The sequence below is a fragment of the Adiantum capillus-veneris genome, chromosome 6, assembly GCF_014529385.1.
Source record: "Adiantum capillus-veneris isolate H3 chromosome 6, ASM1452938v2, whole genome shotgun sequence".
NCBI lineage: Eukaryota > Viridiplantae > Streptophyta > Polypodiopsida > Polypodiales > Pteridaceae > Adiantum > Adiantum capillus-veneris.
In genome coordinates this window covers 120,950,491-120,969,380 of record NC_140936.1, presented here as the reverse complement: position 1 = coordinate 120,969,380, position 18,890 = coordinate 120,950,491, and positions in this window count along the sequence as shown.

Sequence of the window (18,890 nt, the reverse complement as noted above, 5' to 3'; positions counted from 1 at the left end):
GTTGCCATGCAAACTCACCAAAGAAGCTTTTGCTTGTCTTTTTTAGCTAATGAGAAGGAATACATGTTCTTTTGAAAGTATTTTCTTTTTTTGATAATGGCTAACATGAGAAGGAATATGTGCTCTTTGGAAATTGTTTTCTTTTTTTTTAAATGGGTGCAACTTGCTTTTGCTTCTCTTTTTTAGCTAACGTGAGAATGAATATGTGTTCTTTTGAAAGTATTTTCTTTTTTTTGAAATGGGTGCATCCTACTCTTAGGTTTTGAAATGAATCCTATGAACAAAAACCAACAAATGGTGCAAAATTGAAAGAAAAACTGATGGTGGAATAGTACTTTCAAAGCATCGAAAAAAATGTAGAATGAAATGCTTTAGTATCTCACTCACAACTCCCAATACCTCTCAAGAATAGATCTAGCAAGTCCCCAAATTTTAGCCTCTATCAAGCACTAAACCCGTGCTGTCTGATAAAGTGTAAACGGAATGAAAATCAAAATCAAAGGTCTCTACGACTAAGTCACTCACCACCTAAGGATTACTATCCTCGGCAACGGCACCAATGTTAGTGGGTAGTCGCGACAGACGTTTGTAGCATAGCTATCTGGCACTAACATAATGTCAATACTCAAGAAAGTAACTTGGATGGGGCATAGAGACTCTTTGAGAGTGTCAACCTTAAGAAGTAAGCCTACGGAGCAAAATCGTCTTTCACACTAACAAATCTATCACTCTCAAATCTGACAAATTGCCTATGTTCTATGTCACTGTTGTCGATTGTCATGCCATTTTGGCACTCAAACGAAGTCCAAATGCAACGAAACTTTAGGAGGAGGTCTACGACACCTAGAGGCACTAACCTACCAAGTTTGGTTGCAATTTAAAAAAGGTACCAAAATTACGATCCATCAAGATCAAGGTCCAAAAACCTACAACAGAACATACTAGAAATATGGCCCTATGGTATAGGAATACTCTCCCATGGTCCAAATGTCAAAGAACGATCATTAATCCACTAGAAACAATGGATTTAGTTTTCTGACGCATAGTCATGAACCACATTAGAATTAATAATGATTACACTTAAATTAAAAAGCAATAGACAAGGAACACAATGCAATAATTGGAATCAAATTTGGATTACCAGAGCTCAAAATAAATCAATTACAAAGCGCATGAGTAGTCGCTCTCAGTCGTACGCTCCAAAACTCATAAAACCTCTTGATAATGATAATGTCTTCTTTCCCACTTGAAAAAATTAGACTTTATCCCTAGGGCTTGCTTGGCCAGTGGCTCGCTTAGAAGACTCAAACTCAATTTCAAACTTTACAACTCCGATTTTACATAAATTCGCTCAAAAATCATCTGACTAAAATCACAGATTCTCATATAATTACAAAGTCTTTTTGCAAAAATAATGATGGGATATCAAAATTTTAGGTCACATGATGGAGGAGTCGACTAGGAGGGCGCCCGTCTGGTCCATCTGCCAACACTCACCATGTTTGAAACCGTGGAAACTTGGATCTATTTGGAAACAAAAGCTCCTTGGTTTCAAGAATCACAAGAACAAGGGGGGACCGTAGCCATTGTGCAACATGTTTTTCAATGTCAAGCATGCAATTGCAACAACCTGCTCGATTCCCACCACATTATGAATACATAGTTTGAGAATACAAAGTTGGGTGTGAGGTCATAGTGGAATGTTTTTGTGGCTTCATAATTATGTTTTGGCTTGCTTTTGCAGTCATATTTCATCTACATTGATGGAGTATCAACCACTTCATAGCCTCTACGGCAAATTCAAACCTATACATGGGGATATTGGAGCAACAATTTTTGCATACCTTTGTCCAATAACATTGGTTCAAAAGAGAATTTCTACTCCTATATTGTACCTACTATTATGCAAGGTTATGGGAAGCTTGAACCCATCAAGGTATCTTCCTTATTAAGTATGAAATAGCCATAACTAGATTTATGGTGGTGGCATCTTTCAAGCAAAAGATAGTATCAAATGTACAAAACTCCTTGAAGTATGTAAGGTCTCTAACCCCGACCAAAAAAGAGCACCATTGTACCATGAAATGAACATAATGGAAAAAGTTACTATTTTTAGCAGTTTTCCAAATTCTGTTAGTGCCATGATGTTAATAATGTTTTAAGCTTCGAAATGTGAATTAAAATAATTTTTGTAAAAACTTTTCCAAAAATAGTAAGTTTTGGTCACCCGATCCGTCCAGTTTTGACCGTCTCGAAAAACTGCATCCGTACCCGAAATTTGAAAAAAACACATTTTCGGACCCCGAGGGCTGTTAAATATGGCAGGTACTTGGACAGATACGCTTTAGTTAGAGCTTAATATAGCAATTTACAGCATTAAAATCCGACTCGTATGGCCGTTTTAGCCTAAAACCAATTTTTCCTCAGGTTGAGCGGGGAGGCACCGGGGCTCGAGGCTGTGTGGGAACAGGTCCCAGGCCACTCAGAGCCTTCTTTAGCAGCTAGGGGGCGCCCTCTCTTCTTTTAGGAGTTGTGGGAGAGTTACCAAGCTTGAGAGAGAGTGTGAGAGTCAGTTAGACTACCTAATTGGACGCTTGGTAGGCATGTAACTGGACTTGCCATGCATGAAGTGAGTGCTCAATCAGATGCTTATAGCAGCATGGGTCGATTTTCAGCATGGAGGGCCTATTTAAGAGTGTTCTCTCTCTCTCACACACACACACACACACACATATGCTCACACATCCACTCACTACACACACACACACACCTTCGGGAGGTGCTGCCGGCACATAGTTTTTGGAGAAGAAGCAAAGGAGGGAAGTGCTTTCCGATTCTCATCTCGAGGACTCCATTGGATCAAAAATTCGAGAAGAAATTCAGCCCCTAATCACAACATTAGTTCTTTTTCTCCAAGTTGTAAATTAAGTAGTGAGTATAAAATGGCCTTGGTAAAGAGAACTCGCTTCGGTGGTGCCCACGACCGCGAGGCGGGAACAAGCAACGTGAATGAGAAAGGAAAAGCTCCCATGGACGACCAAGTACCGGCCATCTCACGGACCACTCACGAGGAAGTGGAGGAGGTAGGTCACATTTTTATTCAAGTTGTTTAATTTAACATTGCATACGATAACTTAGGAAAGAACATATCCCTAAACATGTTGGAGAAATCTGACGGAAACCTCGGCATTTGAAATTCAATTGTATATTAAAGTCTAAGTAGGAAAGAATGGTTGATGGATATACTGTTTGAAACAGGAAAGAATGTTTGCTATGGAAAATTTAACTCAACATGTTCATTCTATTTCCAATGTTGAATTAGTCCTGAACCCCCTCCTGATCACAGGGGGCAGAGTTAAGGGCTCTTGAATCCACGAATGTTGGTTGAGCGGTGAATACCCACGACTTGCTTTCTATGCGGTGGGAACCCACGTCTTGCTTTCTATGCGGTGGGAATGTCCATGTCGTGCTTTGTATGCGGTGGACATACTTAGTTGTATGGACAGCTAGGCGACAACGGGAGGAGTAAGCTCTCGCTGGAGGGGGGATGTTGTACCTCCAGAACATTGGAATTTTAATGAATAAGTTTGAGTAGAATTTTTACTAGAGTATTGTCTTGGTGCCACTTTGCAATACTGATTGAAGGCTGTCTTAACGAATATTGTGATTCGGAATCTAATCAAGGAATGTTTATGTGGAACAATCATTGTGGTAGTAATTAAGACACACAAGGAAGTGTGAGTGTGGGGGTGGAAAGTGAGGGATTGGCTCAAGTTGCCAATGCCTATGAGAAGGGTGGTCCCGATTGGTCGGGAACTCTCTGTCCCCATAATGTTTAAATCGATACTAGTAATACTCATTGCCCCTAGAGCGGCGAAGTTCAAGTGTACGTGCCTCTGAAACATGGGGAAAAGGCACTCAGGATTTCTCTCCTCTGGAAGATGGATCTTAGGATCGCTAGATAGGTTAAGTACGCTTTCCCTGCGAGGTGGAGCTAGATCTCATTGCTAGTAGGCTCGACCTCGCTCGACTCACTTTGTGATGAGAGATCGTCCGCTAGTTGAACCCTGAACCACTTTGTTTGCTTCCGCTATAGATCTAGTGGCCACCAGGTTCACCATCAGATCTGTCGTTTCATACGCCGAGATGGGGACCTCACACCTGGTATCAGAGCCTAGGTTTATGAACTGAAAAATGATGTTGTTTGAAACTTTTAAAATAATAAAGGTTGGCAAGGTAGACGTACTCAAGGACTGAGCATTGATGTTTTAGGAAGATGCCAAGATTGCTTACTGCAAGTTTAGAACATTTGAGATAATGTATATGGAGGCGTGTCGTTCTCCAAATTACAATTTCCGTCAAAGTATGATGGAAATTTTGATGAAGGCCTTTGCTCCTCCATCAACGGGAATCCATCAAGGTTGGGAGATTATATGGAATAGTAAGGGTCGTATCTTCTACATCAATGCTACAAAATTTGAGTATTTGTCCACATACTTGAAGAAGCTTCATTGGGCGCATGAATTGCGGGTTATCCAAGTTTTCTACTTCCTTGGGACTTTTGGAGAAGTTAAGGTCACTGTAGATGGTCTCAAGACAACCTTGAACCGATGGGTCTTCGATCAAGCAAAGAATGTGATCCCTAGTGATAGAATTAAGCCGAATGCCATTCTGGACGTGTTTCCTCCAAACGAGAATCTTGTAATATTTGAGCCTATTAGCAATGTGTACAAGAAATATTACTCTGAGGAGATAGTAGACTATAAGCATTTGTCTTCAAACAAATATCACTTGTACTATTGTGCTCTTGAACAACCAATAGTTAGAATCCTTTAACTGTTGAACCAAGCTAGATTTGTGACTACTTGGCAAAAATCAACTACGGAACTCGACTTGGATAAGGAAATTTTGTCTTGAGTCTTTTGTCTTGTGCTGTTAAAGTTTTAAGTTGTTATTCTAGAACGGCCTCAACCCTCTTCTATCAGTGAAGTGTGAGAATTTCTTGAGATTACGGGTTGGTGTATGAATTGTCATAGATTATGCTCTTATCGTAGCTCTTATATAACAGAATTACTAAAGAAGGAAATAAGGATTGAGTGGGAGACTGAGCATGATTCTAGTTTTTCCAAGCTAAAAGGATTCCTAGTTTTGCACCTACTCTAAGGTTTCTAGATTTTGCTAAAGGATTCAAAGTAGTACTAATGCCAATAAATTGCCTTAGGAGGAGTTCTTACGCAAGAAGTAAAGACCTGCAGTATTACTACATGAAAGCTGAGAGATCATGAAAAGAATTAATCAACTCATGATTTAGAACTCTTAGCAATTATTCATGCCCTTAAGCTATGGAAACATTATCAGCTTGGGCAAATTAATTCATTGATAACGGATCACAAGAGTCTTAAGTCAGATTAGTCATAAGGAACAATTCCAAGTATGAGAAACTTTTGTCTGGTGCTCAAAATGGATGCTGTTAAGAAATTTTTGTATAATGATAGATACCTTAACGTAGAAGGAGCCTAAGAATTCCAAAAGATCTTTTACTCAAGAAGAGCATCCAAACATAAGCTCTTGATAATTCAATTGCAAGACATCCAAGGTACGTAAAGGACCTCAATGCTATAAGGAAGAGCTATCACTAAACAAACTTAAGGGTGATGTGCTACGACACATGCACCAATATCTTTCAAGATATCACATCAAAGTCAAGAGGATTAAGATGCCGTAATGAGAAATACAATCATTAGACATTCTTCAAATGACGTGAGAGTATGTAAGTATAGATTTTGTTGCAAGATTATCTCTACTCAAGGAGAACATGATGGTTGTAGTTGGTATACCCACTAAAGTGACAGCTATTATCCCAGTACAAGTCAATTATACTAACCCCAAGATAGCTCGACTGTTTATTAAGAAAGTACTCAAGTTTCATGGATTACCAAAGAGAATAATAAGCGATAGGGATGCTCAGTTTACATCTAAGTTTTAGGCATCATTGTTCCAAGCTGTTGAGACACAATTAAGATTTGGTACAGCTTATTATCCTCAAGCCAAAAGACAAACAAAGAAAGTCAATTAAGTTATTAAAAGATATGGCACAACAAACTAAGATTGTAAGAAATATACTCAAGTTGCCCAAGTTAGGCAAAAATTTTACATCAACAAGAAAAGATATTCCAGACTCTGTATTTGTGGTTGTTGATATGCTCACAAAAGTGGCTCATCTAATACCTGTAAAAACAACCTTTACTGCTTCCGATATTAGCCGAGTATTCATCAAGGGAATTTTTAGGATGCATGGTTTACCCAAGCGTATCGTCAGTGATAGAGATGCCAAGTTTACATCAAAATTTTTCACTTCTCCTTTCCAATCTATTGGGTCACAATTAGCCTTCAGTACAGCGTATCATTCGCAGACAGATGGGCAAACTGAAAGGGTTAATCAAGTCATTGAGGACATTCTCAGAGCCTATTGTTTGCAAGAACCAAAGAAGTGGTTACAATATCTACCTTTGGTGGAGTATACTTATAATTATTCCGAACACAAAAGCATTGGAATGTCACCCTTCAAAGCTCTTTATAGACAGGACAGTTTAGAACCAGTGAACTTCTCAGATCCAACCATCAGGGTAGAAGCCTCTAGGAAGATGTTAGAAGATATGGAAGCTCATACTAGAGCTATTCGCCAAGACATTGAGGCCGCTCAGGAAAGACAGAAGCACTATGCAGATAAGAACCGTTCGGAAAGAACTTTCAAAGAAGGGGATAAGGTTTTTTTGCGAGTCCGACCAAAGAAAAGCAACTTATCACTAGGTAGATATAAGAAGCTAAGCCGAAGGTATTGTGGACCATTCGAGATCGTTAAGGTTGTGAGTGACCAGGCCTAGAAGCTAAAGTTACCTACAAACTTGAAGGTTCATGATGTATTCTACGTCAGCTTACTCAAACCCTACATCCCTAATCCTGATCAATTCTTGGACTCAGATCAGATAGTCATGCCAGCACAAGGAGTTCTCGAACTCCAACCTGACTATGTACTTGAAACAAGGGAAAGGAAGTTACGCAACAGAACTATCACGGAGCATCTAGTAAAGTGGAAGGATTACCCTGAAGAAGATGCAACTTGGGAGGACGAACCAACACTCATCAAGGATTACTCAAACACATTCTTGAGATGAGGACATCTCAAATTTTTCACGTTGGGGAGGTTGTAAGGTCTCTGACCCCGACCAAAAAATAGCACCATTGTACCATGAAATGAACATAATGAAAAAAGTTACTATTTTTAGCAGTTTTCCAAATTTTGTCAGTATTATGATGTTTAGAATGTTTTAAAGCTTCGAAATGTGAATTAAAATTTTTTTTGTAAAAAATATTCCAAAAATAGTAAGTTTTTGGTCACCCGACCCGTATAGTTTTGACTGTCTCGAAAAACTGCACCCGTACTCCCAATTTGAAAAAAATGCATTTTCGGACCCCGGGGACTGCTAAATATGGCAAGTACTCGGACAAATACGCCTTAGTTAGAGCTTAGTATAGCAATTTACGGCATTAAAATCCGACTCGTATAGCCGTTTTAGCCTAAAACCAATTTTTCCTAAGGTTGAGCGGGGAGGCACCAGGGCTCGAGGCTATGTGGGAACAGCAGGTCCCAGGCCACTCAAAGCCTTCTTTAGCAGCTAGGGGGCGCCCTCTCTTCTTTTGGGAGTTGTGGGGGAGTTGCCAAGCTTGAGAGAGAGTGTGAGAGTCAGTTAGACTAGCTAATTGGACACTTGGTAGGCATGTAACTGGACTTGCCATGCATGAAGTGAGTGCTCAATCATATGCTTATAGCAACATGGGTCGATTTTCAGCATGGAGGGCCTATTTAAGAGTGTTCTCTCTCTCTCTCTCTCTCTCTCTCTCTCTCTCTCTCTCTCTCACACACACACACACACACACACACACACATATGCTCACATATCCACTCACTACACACACACACCTTCGCGAGGTGCTGCCGGCACACACAGTTTTTGGAGAAGAAGTAAAGGAGGGAAGTGCTTTCCAATTCTCATCTCGAGGACTCCATTGGATCAGAAATTCGAGAAGAAATTCAGCCCATAATCACAACATTAGTTCTTTTTCTCCAAGTTGTAAATTAAGTAGTGAGTATAAAATGGCCCCGGTAAAGAGAACTCGCTTCGGTGGTGCCCACGACCGCGAGGCGGGAACAAGCAACGTGAATGAGAAAGGAAAAGCTCCCATGGACGACCAAGTACCGGCCATCTCACGGACTACTCACGAGGAAGTGGAGGAGGTAGGTCACATTTTTATTCAAGTTGTTTAATTTAACATTGCATACGATAAGTTAGGAAATAACATATCCCTAAACATGTTGGAGAAATCTGACGGAAACCTCGGCATTTGAAATTCAATTGTATATTAAAGTCTAAGTAGGAAAGAATCGTTGATGGATATACTGTTTGAAATAGGAAAGAATGTTTGCTAGGGAAAATTTAACTCAGCATGTTCATTCTATTTCCAATGTTGAATTAGTCATGAACCCCCTCCTGATCACAGGGGGCAGAGTTAAGGGATCTTGAATCCACGACTGTTGGTTGAGCGGTGGATACCCACGACTTGCTTTCTATGCGGTGGGAATGTCCATGTCGTGCTTTCTATGCGGTGGACATACCTAGTTGTATGGGCAGCTAGGCGACAATGGGAGGAGTGAACTCTCGCTGGAGGGGGGATGTTGTACCTCTAGAACATTGAAATTTTAATGAATAAGTTTGAGTAGAATTTTTACTAGAGTATTGTCTTGGTGCCGCTTTGCAATACTGATTGAAGGGATGTCTTAACGAATATTGTGATTCGGAATCTAATCAAGGAATGTTTATGTTGAACAATCATTGTGGTAGTAATTAGGACACACAAGGAAGTGTGAATGTGGGGGTGGAAAGTGGGGGCTTGGCTCAGGTTGCCAATGCCTATGAGAAGGGTGGTCCCGATTGGTCGGGAACTCTCTGTCCCCATAATATTTAAATCGATACTAGTAATACTCATTGCCCCTAGAGCGGCGAAGTTCAAGTGTACGTGCCTCTAAAACATGGGAAAAAAGGCACTCGGGATTTCTCTCCTCTTGGAAGGTGGGTCTTAGGATCTCTAGATAGGTTAAGTACGCTTCCCCTGCGAGGTGGAGCTAGATCTCATTGCTAGTAGGCTCGAACTCAACTCACTTTGTGATGAGAGATCGTCCGCTAGTTGAACCCTGAACCACTTTGTTTGCTTCCGCTATAGATCTAGTGGCCACCAAGTTCACCATCAGATCTGACGTTTGATACAGTGGGGTGGGGACCTCACAGTATTCTAAAGCTTCTAGGTCTATGGGCTTAAGTTGATGTTTGCATGTTCATTGTTATGCACATATCTTTACAGAGTTGCATTTGCAGAGACAACCACAATGTTTGTTTGCAAAGATGTGCACTATGAGGATTTGGGGAGGCTTTTAGAAGAGAACTTGGGTTTGTTAGAGGGCATGCACAATGGAGATAGGTACCATTGTAGGGGTGGAGCATTAGGTATTGGGATGCGCTCTCGCACCTCCTTGTAGGTATGATTTCATTATGATCAATGGATGTGCAAGCTTTGAGTGTGGACTCCCTTATAGTGTGTATAGGGAGCTATTGCAAGTTTTGAGGATGCCAATGATGCTCTAGAAACTATCCAAGTGAACAAGCATTGGACTCTTGACAATGTGCGAGAAAATTTAGCCATTATGGGTTTTAAGGACCTTCAGAAAGCTCAATTTCATCTCCAAGTCACAAGGTGAGGATTTTTTCATCAAAGTTTTGGTCCATCAAAGTTTGACATTTATTGCTTTAGTTATTGTTGAATGTCTGTAGATTGGAAAGAGAATGGAAGACAAAAACAAGGTCCATCATGATTGGGGTGTGGATGGAACTATGATCTCACTGTTGTATCTTTGTTACTCTTATATTTTTGAAAAAAAATCTCCTCTATAATCAATTTGCTTAGCTTTGGCACATTTTGGATTTTGAATATAATTTTTCATTCAACAATAGCAGTCTTGTGTACAATTTGTTTCAATATCATTTTTATGTATTTTTTAGAATCTTGGGATCACAAGGAGGTGAAAGTCCATTGTTATAGCGTACGTTGGCTGCCCTATTAAAGAAGACATTTTAATAAGCTATTTTTGGAAAAGATGCCTTTTTTAAAAAGGACACCATTATAAAAGGGGGGTTTGATAACTCATTCACACTTTTCACTTTCGCAACCCTTGAGCTCTTCCTTTGTCTATCGACACTCCAAACCATATATGGATACATCCACAGTCTCTACCTTTGTACCCACGTCCACCTCTTTGTCATGCTTTACTCTCTTCCTTGAGGACACCAACTACAAGGAAAATTTGGAACTTCACACACTTTTCACATGCTCCCCAGCCTTGCTGCCATAGTTTCCCTCCACATGGATGCATTTGCAAAGATTTCAACATTCATAGAGGAGCACATCATCTAATATGCCATAACTATTCCCTCACATGCAAGGATCTGGGTGCCTTGTAACCTCTTGCACTACATCCACAAAAGACTATCTGTTCTCTAAGCAGTTGAGATGATTCCAAGAAATTTCCATTGATATAGGCCATTTCTTGTGGACGAGCAGGCCCTAGGGGTGCCAGTGTTAAAGAAACAACTTCAGGTTGGCTTCATCATCAAGGATGCCAAGAAGTAGCAAAGTATCCCTATGAACCCTTTGGCCGAAGGCCATGCACTTCAACTTGAGTACCCTAGGTGGCTCGAGAAAGTGGTTAAAAAACCCATCATTGTGGCTAGCACTAGTGTCACTCTAAAGGATGCTCCACTGATGGATGATGCAATCCCAAAAGTAGAGATCAATTACTTATCGTTATTGGTAGTGGATGGGGTAGAGTTTATTTTTTTGCATGACTTAGAGAAAGTGTTTGGCCTATGCATGGAAGAATGCATGAGTGTGCTATGCACCAGTGTCCAATTTTCCCTAAACTCCACGCTAGATGCCCTTGAGAGTAAGCTTCTTCCACTCGGTGACTCTTTCACTGACACTATCACACTTGTGTGTGAGGAGATTCTGGTAGCAAAGAAATTTCACGTGGCAGAGGAATCACGCAAGCTAAGGTTGTGGATGCAAGGATACCTACTCCAATGTACAACCCCCCTCTGATGAGCCAAAGATCGTGGATGCTGTAAAGTCATGCATCGACTTGGATGTCAAGGGAAATAGAGAGGAGGCGGACAAGGAGAAAGAGTTGAATTCTATCTTAATTTCAAATTTGTTTTTTCTTAGCTTAATTTTCCTTTGATTGGTTTTTGACAGGATTTCTTGGAGCTTGATGAGTTTGCAGCGCAGACGGGCGGCAAGTGAAACGATTTTCGGACCACAATCCTTCCTTGCATATTACATAGGAAAAATATCCCCTGACAATGTTGCCATTGTACTATATGAATTCAATCCCAAAGTTCATTTCATGGCATGGTCTTTGAAAGCCTTGAGAAAAGTCTTGTGGTTAAGCGCCATTGTCCAAACTGCTCATCTTTTATTCCTAGTGTGTAGATCCCTGGCATGCACTGTATTTGGCACTGGCTTTCGTGGCAAGGTACTTGCCCAAAAAGGGATACATGCCTCTGTTGGATTGATTGACCCTAAGGCGACAACACACTCCCTCTTGGTCGGGGAGTTTCCTTATGTGCAAGAGAGACGTCATTGGGAAAACAAGAACAAGGGCCACCTCTATAGCAATGTCTCCCAATAGCGCTCAAGGCACAAATTCAACACCACAACAAGTATTAAAATAACTCCCACAATACCACAACTCAAAGGTAGTTAATCCCTTGGGACTTTACAAGCACACGCCCACCTAAAAGATCACCATGGAAACTAGGAAGCACCTGCACTAGCATGGAATTACAACACACATTGATCAATGTACTTGAGGAAAAGAGCTTCTCATTTCACTATATGATAAAACCACAATTTGAAAGTGTATATACACCACAAAACAAGCGAGCTTCCACAACTCACTATAGATAAAACTACCTACAGGCTGCCATACCATGTACCCTGCGGGAAACAAGCGGTATTTCCCAAACCAAAACTCCAAAAGGGTTGTTTTAAAGCCTAAAAATTTTATGTATTTTTTGCAACAAAACCTCTAAATACCACAATTTTCAAATCTATGCACCTCTATGTGCAAAATCCACACACGCTTTTGACATCGAGCATTATTTTCATATGCATAAATTTACACAAAAATGGGGTGTACAAAATTCGTGCAACAATGCCAAGAAATAGCTAAGAAAATTATGGGCACCCCAAATGAATGATGTAACATCCTTCCTTTTAATTACTAATAAAATATATGCAGTTGCCTCTCTGTTCAATTATGTTTTGAGGTCTTTAAAAAACCCTAAACTTGGTGTTGTTATTTATGAATGTGTGTCCTTTTTGCTTTGCCAAATTGTAACTCGTGCCGGTGTCAAGAGGAGGGGGTGAATGGATGCATGGAAACTTAAATTTAATTTGAATTTGTGCTTCTCTGGTGTCCTGGGGTGCACACGAGGCCAATCAAGGGAAGGGGGGGCACAAGGGCATGCAAAACTGCCAAATATGGTTCTATTTGGAAGTTTTGCATGCCCTTGTGCCCCCCCCCCCCCCCCCCCCCCCCCCCCTTTGCCTTGATTGGCCTTGTGTGCATCCCACGACACCAAGAAAACACAAATTTAGCTTAAAGTCAAGTTTCCATGCATCCATTCACCTCCTCTCCCTGACACTTATAGGTCCAAAGGTGAATGGGCTCATGAACACTTGAATTTGGGCAAAAAGATGTGTTTTTCTAGTGACCTAGGGTGCACACAGTCCATTCGAGGAAAAAAGAGGGGTGGTCACAAGGGCGTGCAGAAATGCCAAACAAGGACCTCTACGGGCCCTTGTGGCCACCCCCCTTTTTGCCTTGGCTGGCCTTGTGTGCACCCAAGACACCAAAAACACTCAAATTGTGCTTAAATTCAAGTGTCCATGCATCCATCCCCCCCCCCCCCCCCCAACAACACACTATGGATTCAAAGGTTGTGCACCAAACATGCAAATTTAACTTAAAAACATTAGGAGGTTAAATGATATTGGACATAGAAGATACAAAAGTCTGAATCCTTTAATCATCAACAAAATGTTTGGATACAAAAGGGTGGGCAATACAAAAATATAAGTTTCACTTTCGCTAATTCTCGAAGTCTCGCCTCAACTGATGCGTAAGTTGCATGTCCTTTGGTTGTATAGTCACTCTCTTTGCATGTACGGCACATAAATTGGTATCCTCTGTGGGCCTCAACAGCTTCTTGAATTGCCTCCATTGCCATTGCTTGCATTCTATATTGATTTCCATAGCTTTGAAGCATCTCTTTCACCATGCGAGCAAAGAGGCTCATTGAATGAGAAAATCTTTTGTCTTCTAGTAGTGTCGAATTTCCACAAATGCCCTTGTGATTTTGCAAAGACACTCGGATTGTTTGGGGGGCACTTGCACATTTGTTGGTGGGGGACGCTTGGGCTTCTTAAAAACTTGGATTTATAGTGGTTTACATGCTTCATTGCTGGTGGTTCTCCCTCCTTCGGGTCCTCATGACTTCCTCTCTCCTTGACCCCCAATCTTGTGATGTAAGGAGAGCTCCTTGCCCATGGGGTAGTGTCTTCTCTGCCACTAGCACCCAAAGTGTGTGTGGTATCTGAGGACGCTGCCATGGTGGCTCTATCTTTGACTCATTGTCTCTATTCCCCACTTGAGCTCACGACCCTCCTACTTGTGCTTGTTGATGTGGTGGCTCTTCCCTATCAGTCGAAGATGATAATTCCTATTCTTCTTCTCTCCATCATCTGGCGCAGACCTTTATTGTTTGGCATGGTGGCTGTTGTGCTTGATTGTCGTGTGCGTGCCACTTTTGTGAGTCCGAGGCCTCTCAACAACTACCTTGCCCAGAGCTTGAGGAGCACCAAGATCGTCCAAGTGTTCACGGGCAGTTTCTTATGTTTCTAAGCCACGCCGACTTCTCGCAACCTTGGAGAATCTTCTTGTTGGTGGTAGGCATATGCTCCTTGGCGGGTTTTTTATTACATGCCATGGGGTATGGTGGTAGCTCACTTGTGAGAATGAGAGAAGAACCAAGTGAAAAGTGAATGGATCTTATATTTATAAGGATCCATTTTGGAAGGGCCCTTTCATACTATGATTTTCTTTTTGAAAGCTTTAATTTATTAAAAGGGTGTCCCAAACTTTAATAAAAGTAAATCTATAGACATGAAGTGGTTTTTTGTGTTGATTCCACCTCGACCCTTGTCTGACCTTGCATTGGCACCATGTTGCATGCTTGGCAGGGCCTTGTGACATTCGCCACTTGTTGTTGTACTCTCGATGACAAATCAATTTGCGCACTTCCCTTGCAATCTTTTATTGTTGTGCATGGTCCATGATAAGCTTACGAGAAAATTCCATGCGGAAGAGCGAGTTAAACATCTCAAATAATTAGATTGTACTACATCACCACCATGTCCAATATTTTTAAAGTACACCCCCTAGATTGATAATCATGGGATTTCTCTTTGTCCTGAGTGCTAAAAATCTCAAGCGAACCATATTTGTGCATAAAAATGCTCCATGCACAAATAAGATATGTGGTTTACACAGTAAAATGATGCAAATTATAAAATGAAAAGAACCTCTTATAATACTTTCACTATGTGATAAGGCTTACCACGTAATGTGTGATGTTATTCTCACCCCAAGCAAGGGTGAAGACCTTGGTGAAATCTACCAACAACACTTGAAATGATGGGCATTGTTCCTTTGTTGTGTTGGTAAGACCCATAAGCTTGACCATTCTATCAAAAGTTGCCCAAACTTGCTTGCGCTTGTTTATAAGCTCGCTATTTGAGTCATTGTCAGTAGTGGCTTTGCATAAATTTTTTGAAGCTATTTTGAGTGTCATCTTGGCATGGGTTTCCGGGACTTGCTTTCTTTAAGAAGTGTTTTGCATTTTGTCCACTCATTGATGCTTGTTGGGCGATCTCATGGGCCTCCCCTATGTTCTTTGTTAGCAACAGTTGACACGTTTCCACCATGATAGCCAATGGAATTGAAAAGTGCCTCCATCCTGGTGATCGTCTCTTAGGACTTTCGTAAAGGATTCATTGTGTGAGCATAGTCAATGTGGAGTTCAATAGCCTATCAAAAATGAACATGAATGTGTGTGATGTGAAGAAATGCACATTAGACAGAGAAAATGGAAAGCAAGGGTTTGCAGGCCTTGTCCTTCAGTGCATATCCGATGCATTCAGCATGGGGCATCTCAACAAATATTTTTCTCATTCCCTGCCTTCATCTCCGACAAAAATATCATCCAATGCTTTGCCTCCATCCTCTTACCACCATGGAAGCATTGAACTATCTTTTGTAGAGTTCTTTTGTGCTTTTTGTCTGGTAGGTTTGTACCCAGGAGTGCAAAATGGACAAGGATAGAGTGGAGAAGCCCCTTAATTGTATCCAAGAAAACACTTTATGGTCTTAAGTTCCCACACAGGTACCACTCTACATCAAATCTACCTAAACCCTCAATCTGCAACTTCTCACCCGCAAGTTGGGAGTGTATTACTTTTGTAATCCATGGAGTTCTCTAAAAAAATCCATGAGCATTGGTCTCTTTGGACATCTCCGTAGCACACAGCCATTGATTGGATTACTGTGATTGCTCACTGAAAGAGAGGATGGGAGATGACTCGATTGAATCCCTTCACTTTGTTTGCAACAGGGCTTCATTCACTAGAGTGACACTTATCATCTCTAGCCTTTGATCTTTCACTATTTCACATTCATTGAGTTTCAGCACAAAAGAGACCTTTGTGCCAAGCACTGCAAAATAAGTAAAGGAGTCTAATGAGGCATCATACAACAAGTGTAATGCATCCCATCTTCCAAACCACTTGTGTATATCTTGCATCCATAGTATTTGTGTCACCTTCTTGAGGTATCTCGTAGAATCTTAGCATAGCTTGCTAAAGTCTTTTGAGGTCCATAAATATATTGTTCTACATTGTGTAAGAGAAGCCCTTCTCTAAAGATCTTGTGGAGTTTTGCCTAGCCTTTTCCCTTGTCTTTGGCGTGCATGAAGCATAAAGTGAAGCAAGCATTGTGTCATCAATGTGTAGGCATGTCCCACTGTGAGAGAATACATCTTCGTTTGTGAATGCCTTTACAAGGTTGTAACTTTGTGTGGAACAAGAAACAGGTTATCCACGCAGGGAATCCTTTAGAAGTTGAAAAATAGCCTTGTAGGCTTTAGTGTTGATCCCGGCCTCATCACAAGCTTGTTTCATATCACCTTCACTAACCACATTTTCCAATTTATGCATCAACTCCTTGGTGAGTGCATCACTAATGCACTTTCCCCCTCAGGTGAATGTAAGATACAAATCACATCATGGTTATTGAGACAACTAGTGAGAAGATGGACTTGATCATCTTGGCTTGATCCACCGCTTGCCTCCTGAAGTTTTTGGCTTCCAACAAGATAAATAATAGTGATTAGTGTGTAGTAAAAATTTCTCTTGCAAGAGAAGAACAAATCACCTTGCGGATACCAATCATCGTTTGCATGCTCCACCCATATGTGCAAGTGTTTCAATCGATAAAAATGCAAGCTTGTGTTCTCTTTCACCAAGGGGTGTTTCTTTCAAGTGTGCGATGGTGTTTCCAAACTTTTAAATGTTGGCATCCTTCTCTTGCATTTGTTGTTGGAGAGTTACAACCTCTCTCTCCAAAGAGGCAATTCTTTCTTGTAATGCCAATGTGTTGAATTGAAGTACTTGACATTGGTACATCCACCAATGCAAAGAATCACTTTCACCCATAGACTACCGCTTGCAATAACCTAACAACCTTGTCTCTCTCATCTCAAGATATTAAAGAAACGTCGAAAGGCTATTAAATATTGGATGGAAGCAGTTTACAGGATCGTACGGATAAAAATGGCCAACCATCCAAAGTTTGACATTAGTCTCACCAACGGCACGACGTTCCTGTGATGATCTTTGCTCACCCACTGTTGTACGGTCTTCGGTGCAAACTCCGTGGGCAAGCGAACATATACCATTGTGGTGTGTGGAGTACATGGTGGCAGAGGAACACAGTTTATGATGTCACTAAGCGCCATGGCAACTGATGTGTGAGGAAGTGAAGGAGGAAAAGAGGAAGGGAAATAGAGGAAAGGGGAGGGAGAAGGAGGAGAGAAGGAGACATGCAGGGAAGGGGGGAGGGAGTGGAGGAGGAGAGAAGGGGACATGGATGGAGAGAGAGAGAGAGAGAGAGAGAGAGAGAGAGAGAGAGAGAAAATGTTATTTTTAAAGGGATAAAAAGAATATTGAAAAAGTGAACTTTCAGTGAGTGTAAGTAAAAAAAAAAACGATTTAAAAATGGTCTTTTTGATATGTAGATATGTTTTGGAGGGGGGGGGGGGTGGTTAGACCAAAAATAAATGAAGCTTTTTGAAAAAAAAAAAGTTACTTTTTAGCCTTTAGTTATGCACATTTTTTATGATGTGGTCACACTCCGTTTTCTCCCTTCACTTTCAAAACGCTAGAGAGAGAAAGGGACCTCCTAGATCCACTTCCTACATGGGCCTTAAAAAAAGCTAAATAATCCTATAAAAAACTAGGTTCTAAAATATCCTTGTTCCCTTAACCCTACAAAATATTAGCCTTAATCTCTAAAAATTAGGCTTTCTTACAAGGCCCATGCAAAGTCCATATTTTTCCTAATAGTGCTATAATGGGTCTTGAATCTATCCTTATCTATACTCTAGATGTTGAGATAGTATGACTCAAATCCTTTGTTGTAGTCTCCGTCAATGTTGTGAAGCTCCTCTCTCCCTAATCGCAAGCATCTCGATCTCCCTGGCTCCAATGCTCAAATCCTTTGTTGTAGTCTCCATCGATGTTGTGAATCTCCTCTCTACTTAATCGCAAGCATCTCGATATCCCTAGCTCCAATGCTCGGTCAATGAGAGTACCACGGGTGTGAGTATGAGCTAAGCTTTGCAGTGGTGCTTGCTCCTCTATCTGTCCAGTGTCTGGTGTGAAGAAATCAATAATCTGTCTCTTGGATTGTCCCTCTTCATATCTCCTTAATAAACTATCTATGTGTCTGTGTAACTCAAGTAGATACACTCCAAGACATATATAGTCTTGATACCTCATGACTTTGAAGAAGGGTCTGAAGCCTTCTCCGAATAGATAGTAGATGTGACTCCGTATCTCGTAATACACTAGGCACTGACGTATATAATGCATCTCCATCTCTGGTTATGTATGGCATGCGCGGCATATCTTGTTGGATATTGGTATCCCTCTGAATCTTGCAGTCTCAATCTCAAGCTGGTGGAAAGATTTCTGTATCTGACCATAACCTATGAGATAGATGTGTATCCATATATAGCTAGGTTGGGACGCAAACCCATTCGCTCTGTGAGTTGGACAATATGCTCTTTATGGAAATCCATCTTCATACCCAACTCCTGTGTTGGCTCTATCCTTGTTCTCTTGGTGTCCAAGTGGTCAGATCCTGGCAAATGAGTCTAGTAATCTCCACCCATGTAAGAGACAACGATGGTTGTCCATGTTGAAGCCGTGTGTCACGGACGCTAGAGAATCAGCCTTCTTGAGCTCCTACAAGAAGAAGAACCTTCTTCTTGTAGGGCTCAAGAAGAATGATTCTGTACTTTAATCTTGTAATCCAAGTCTTGTATCAAGTTCTCATAATCAAGTATTAAGTCTTGTAATCAAGTTTGTTAATCAAGATTAAG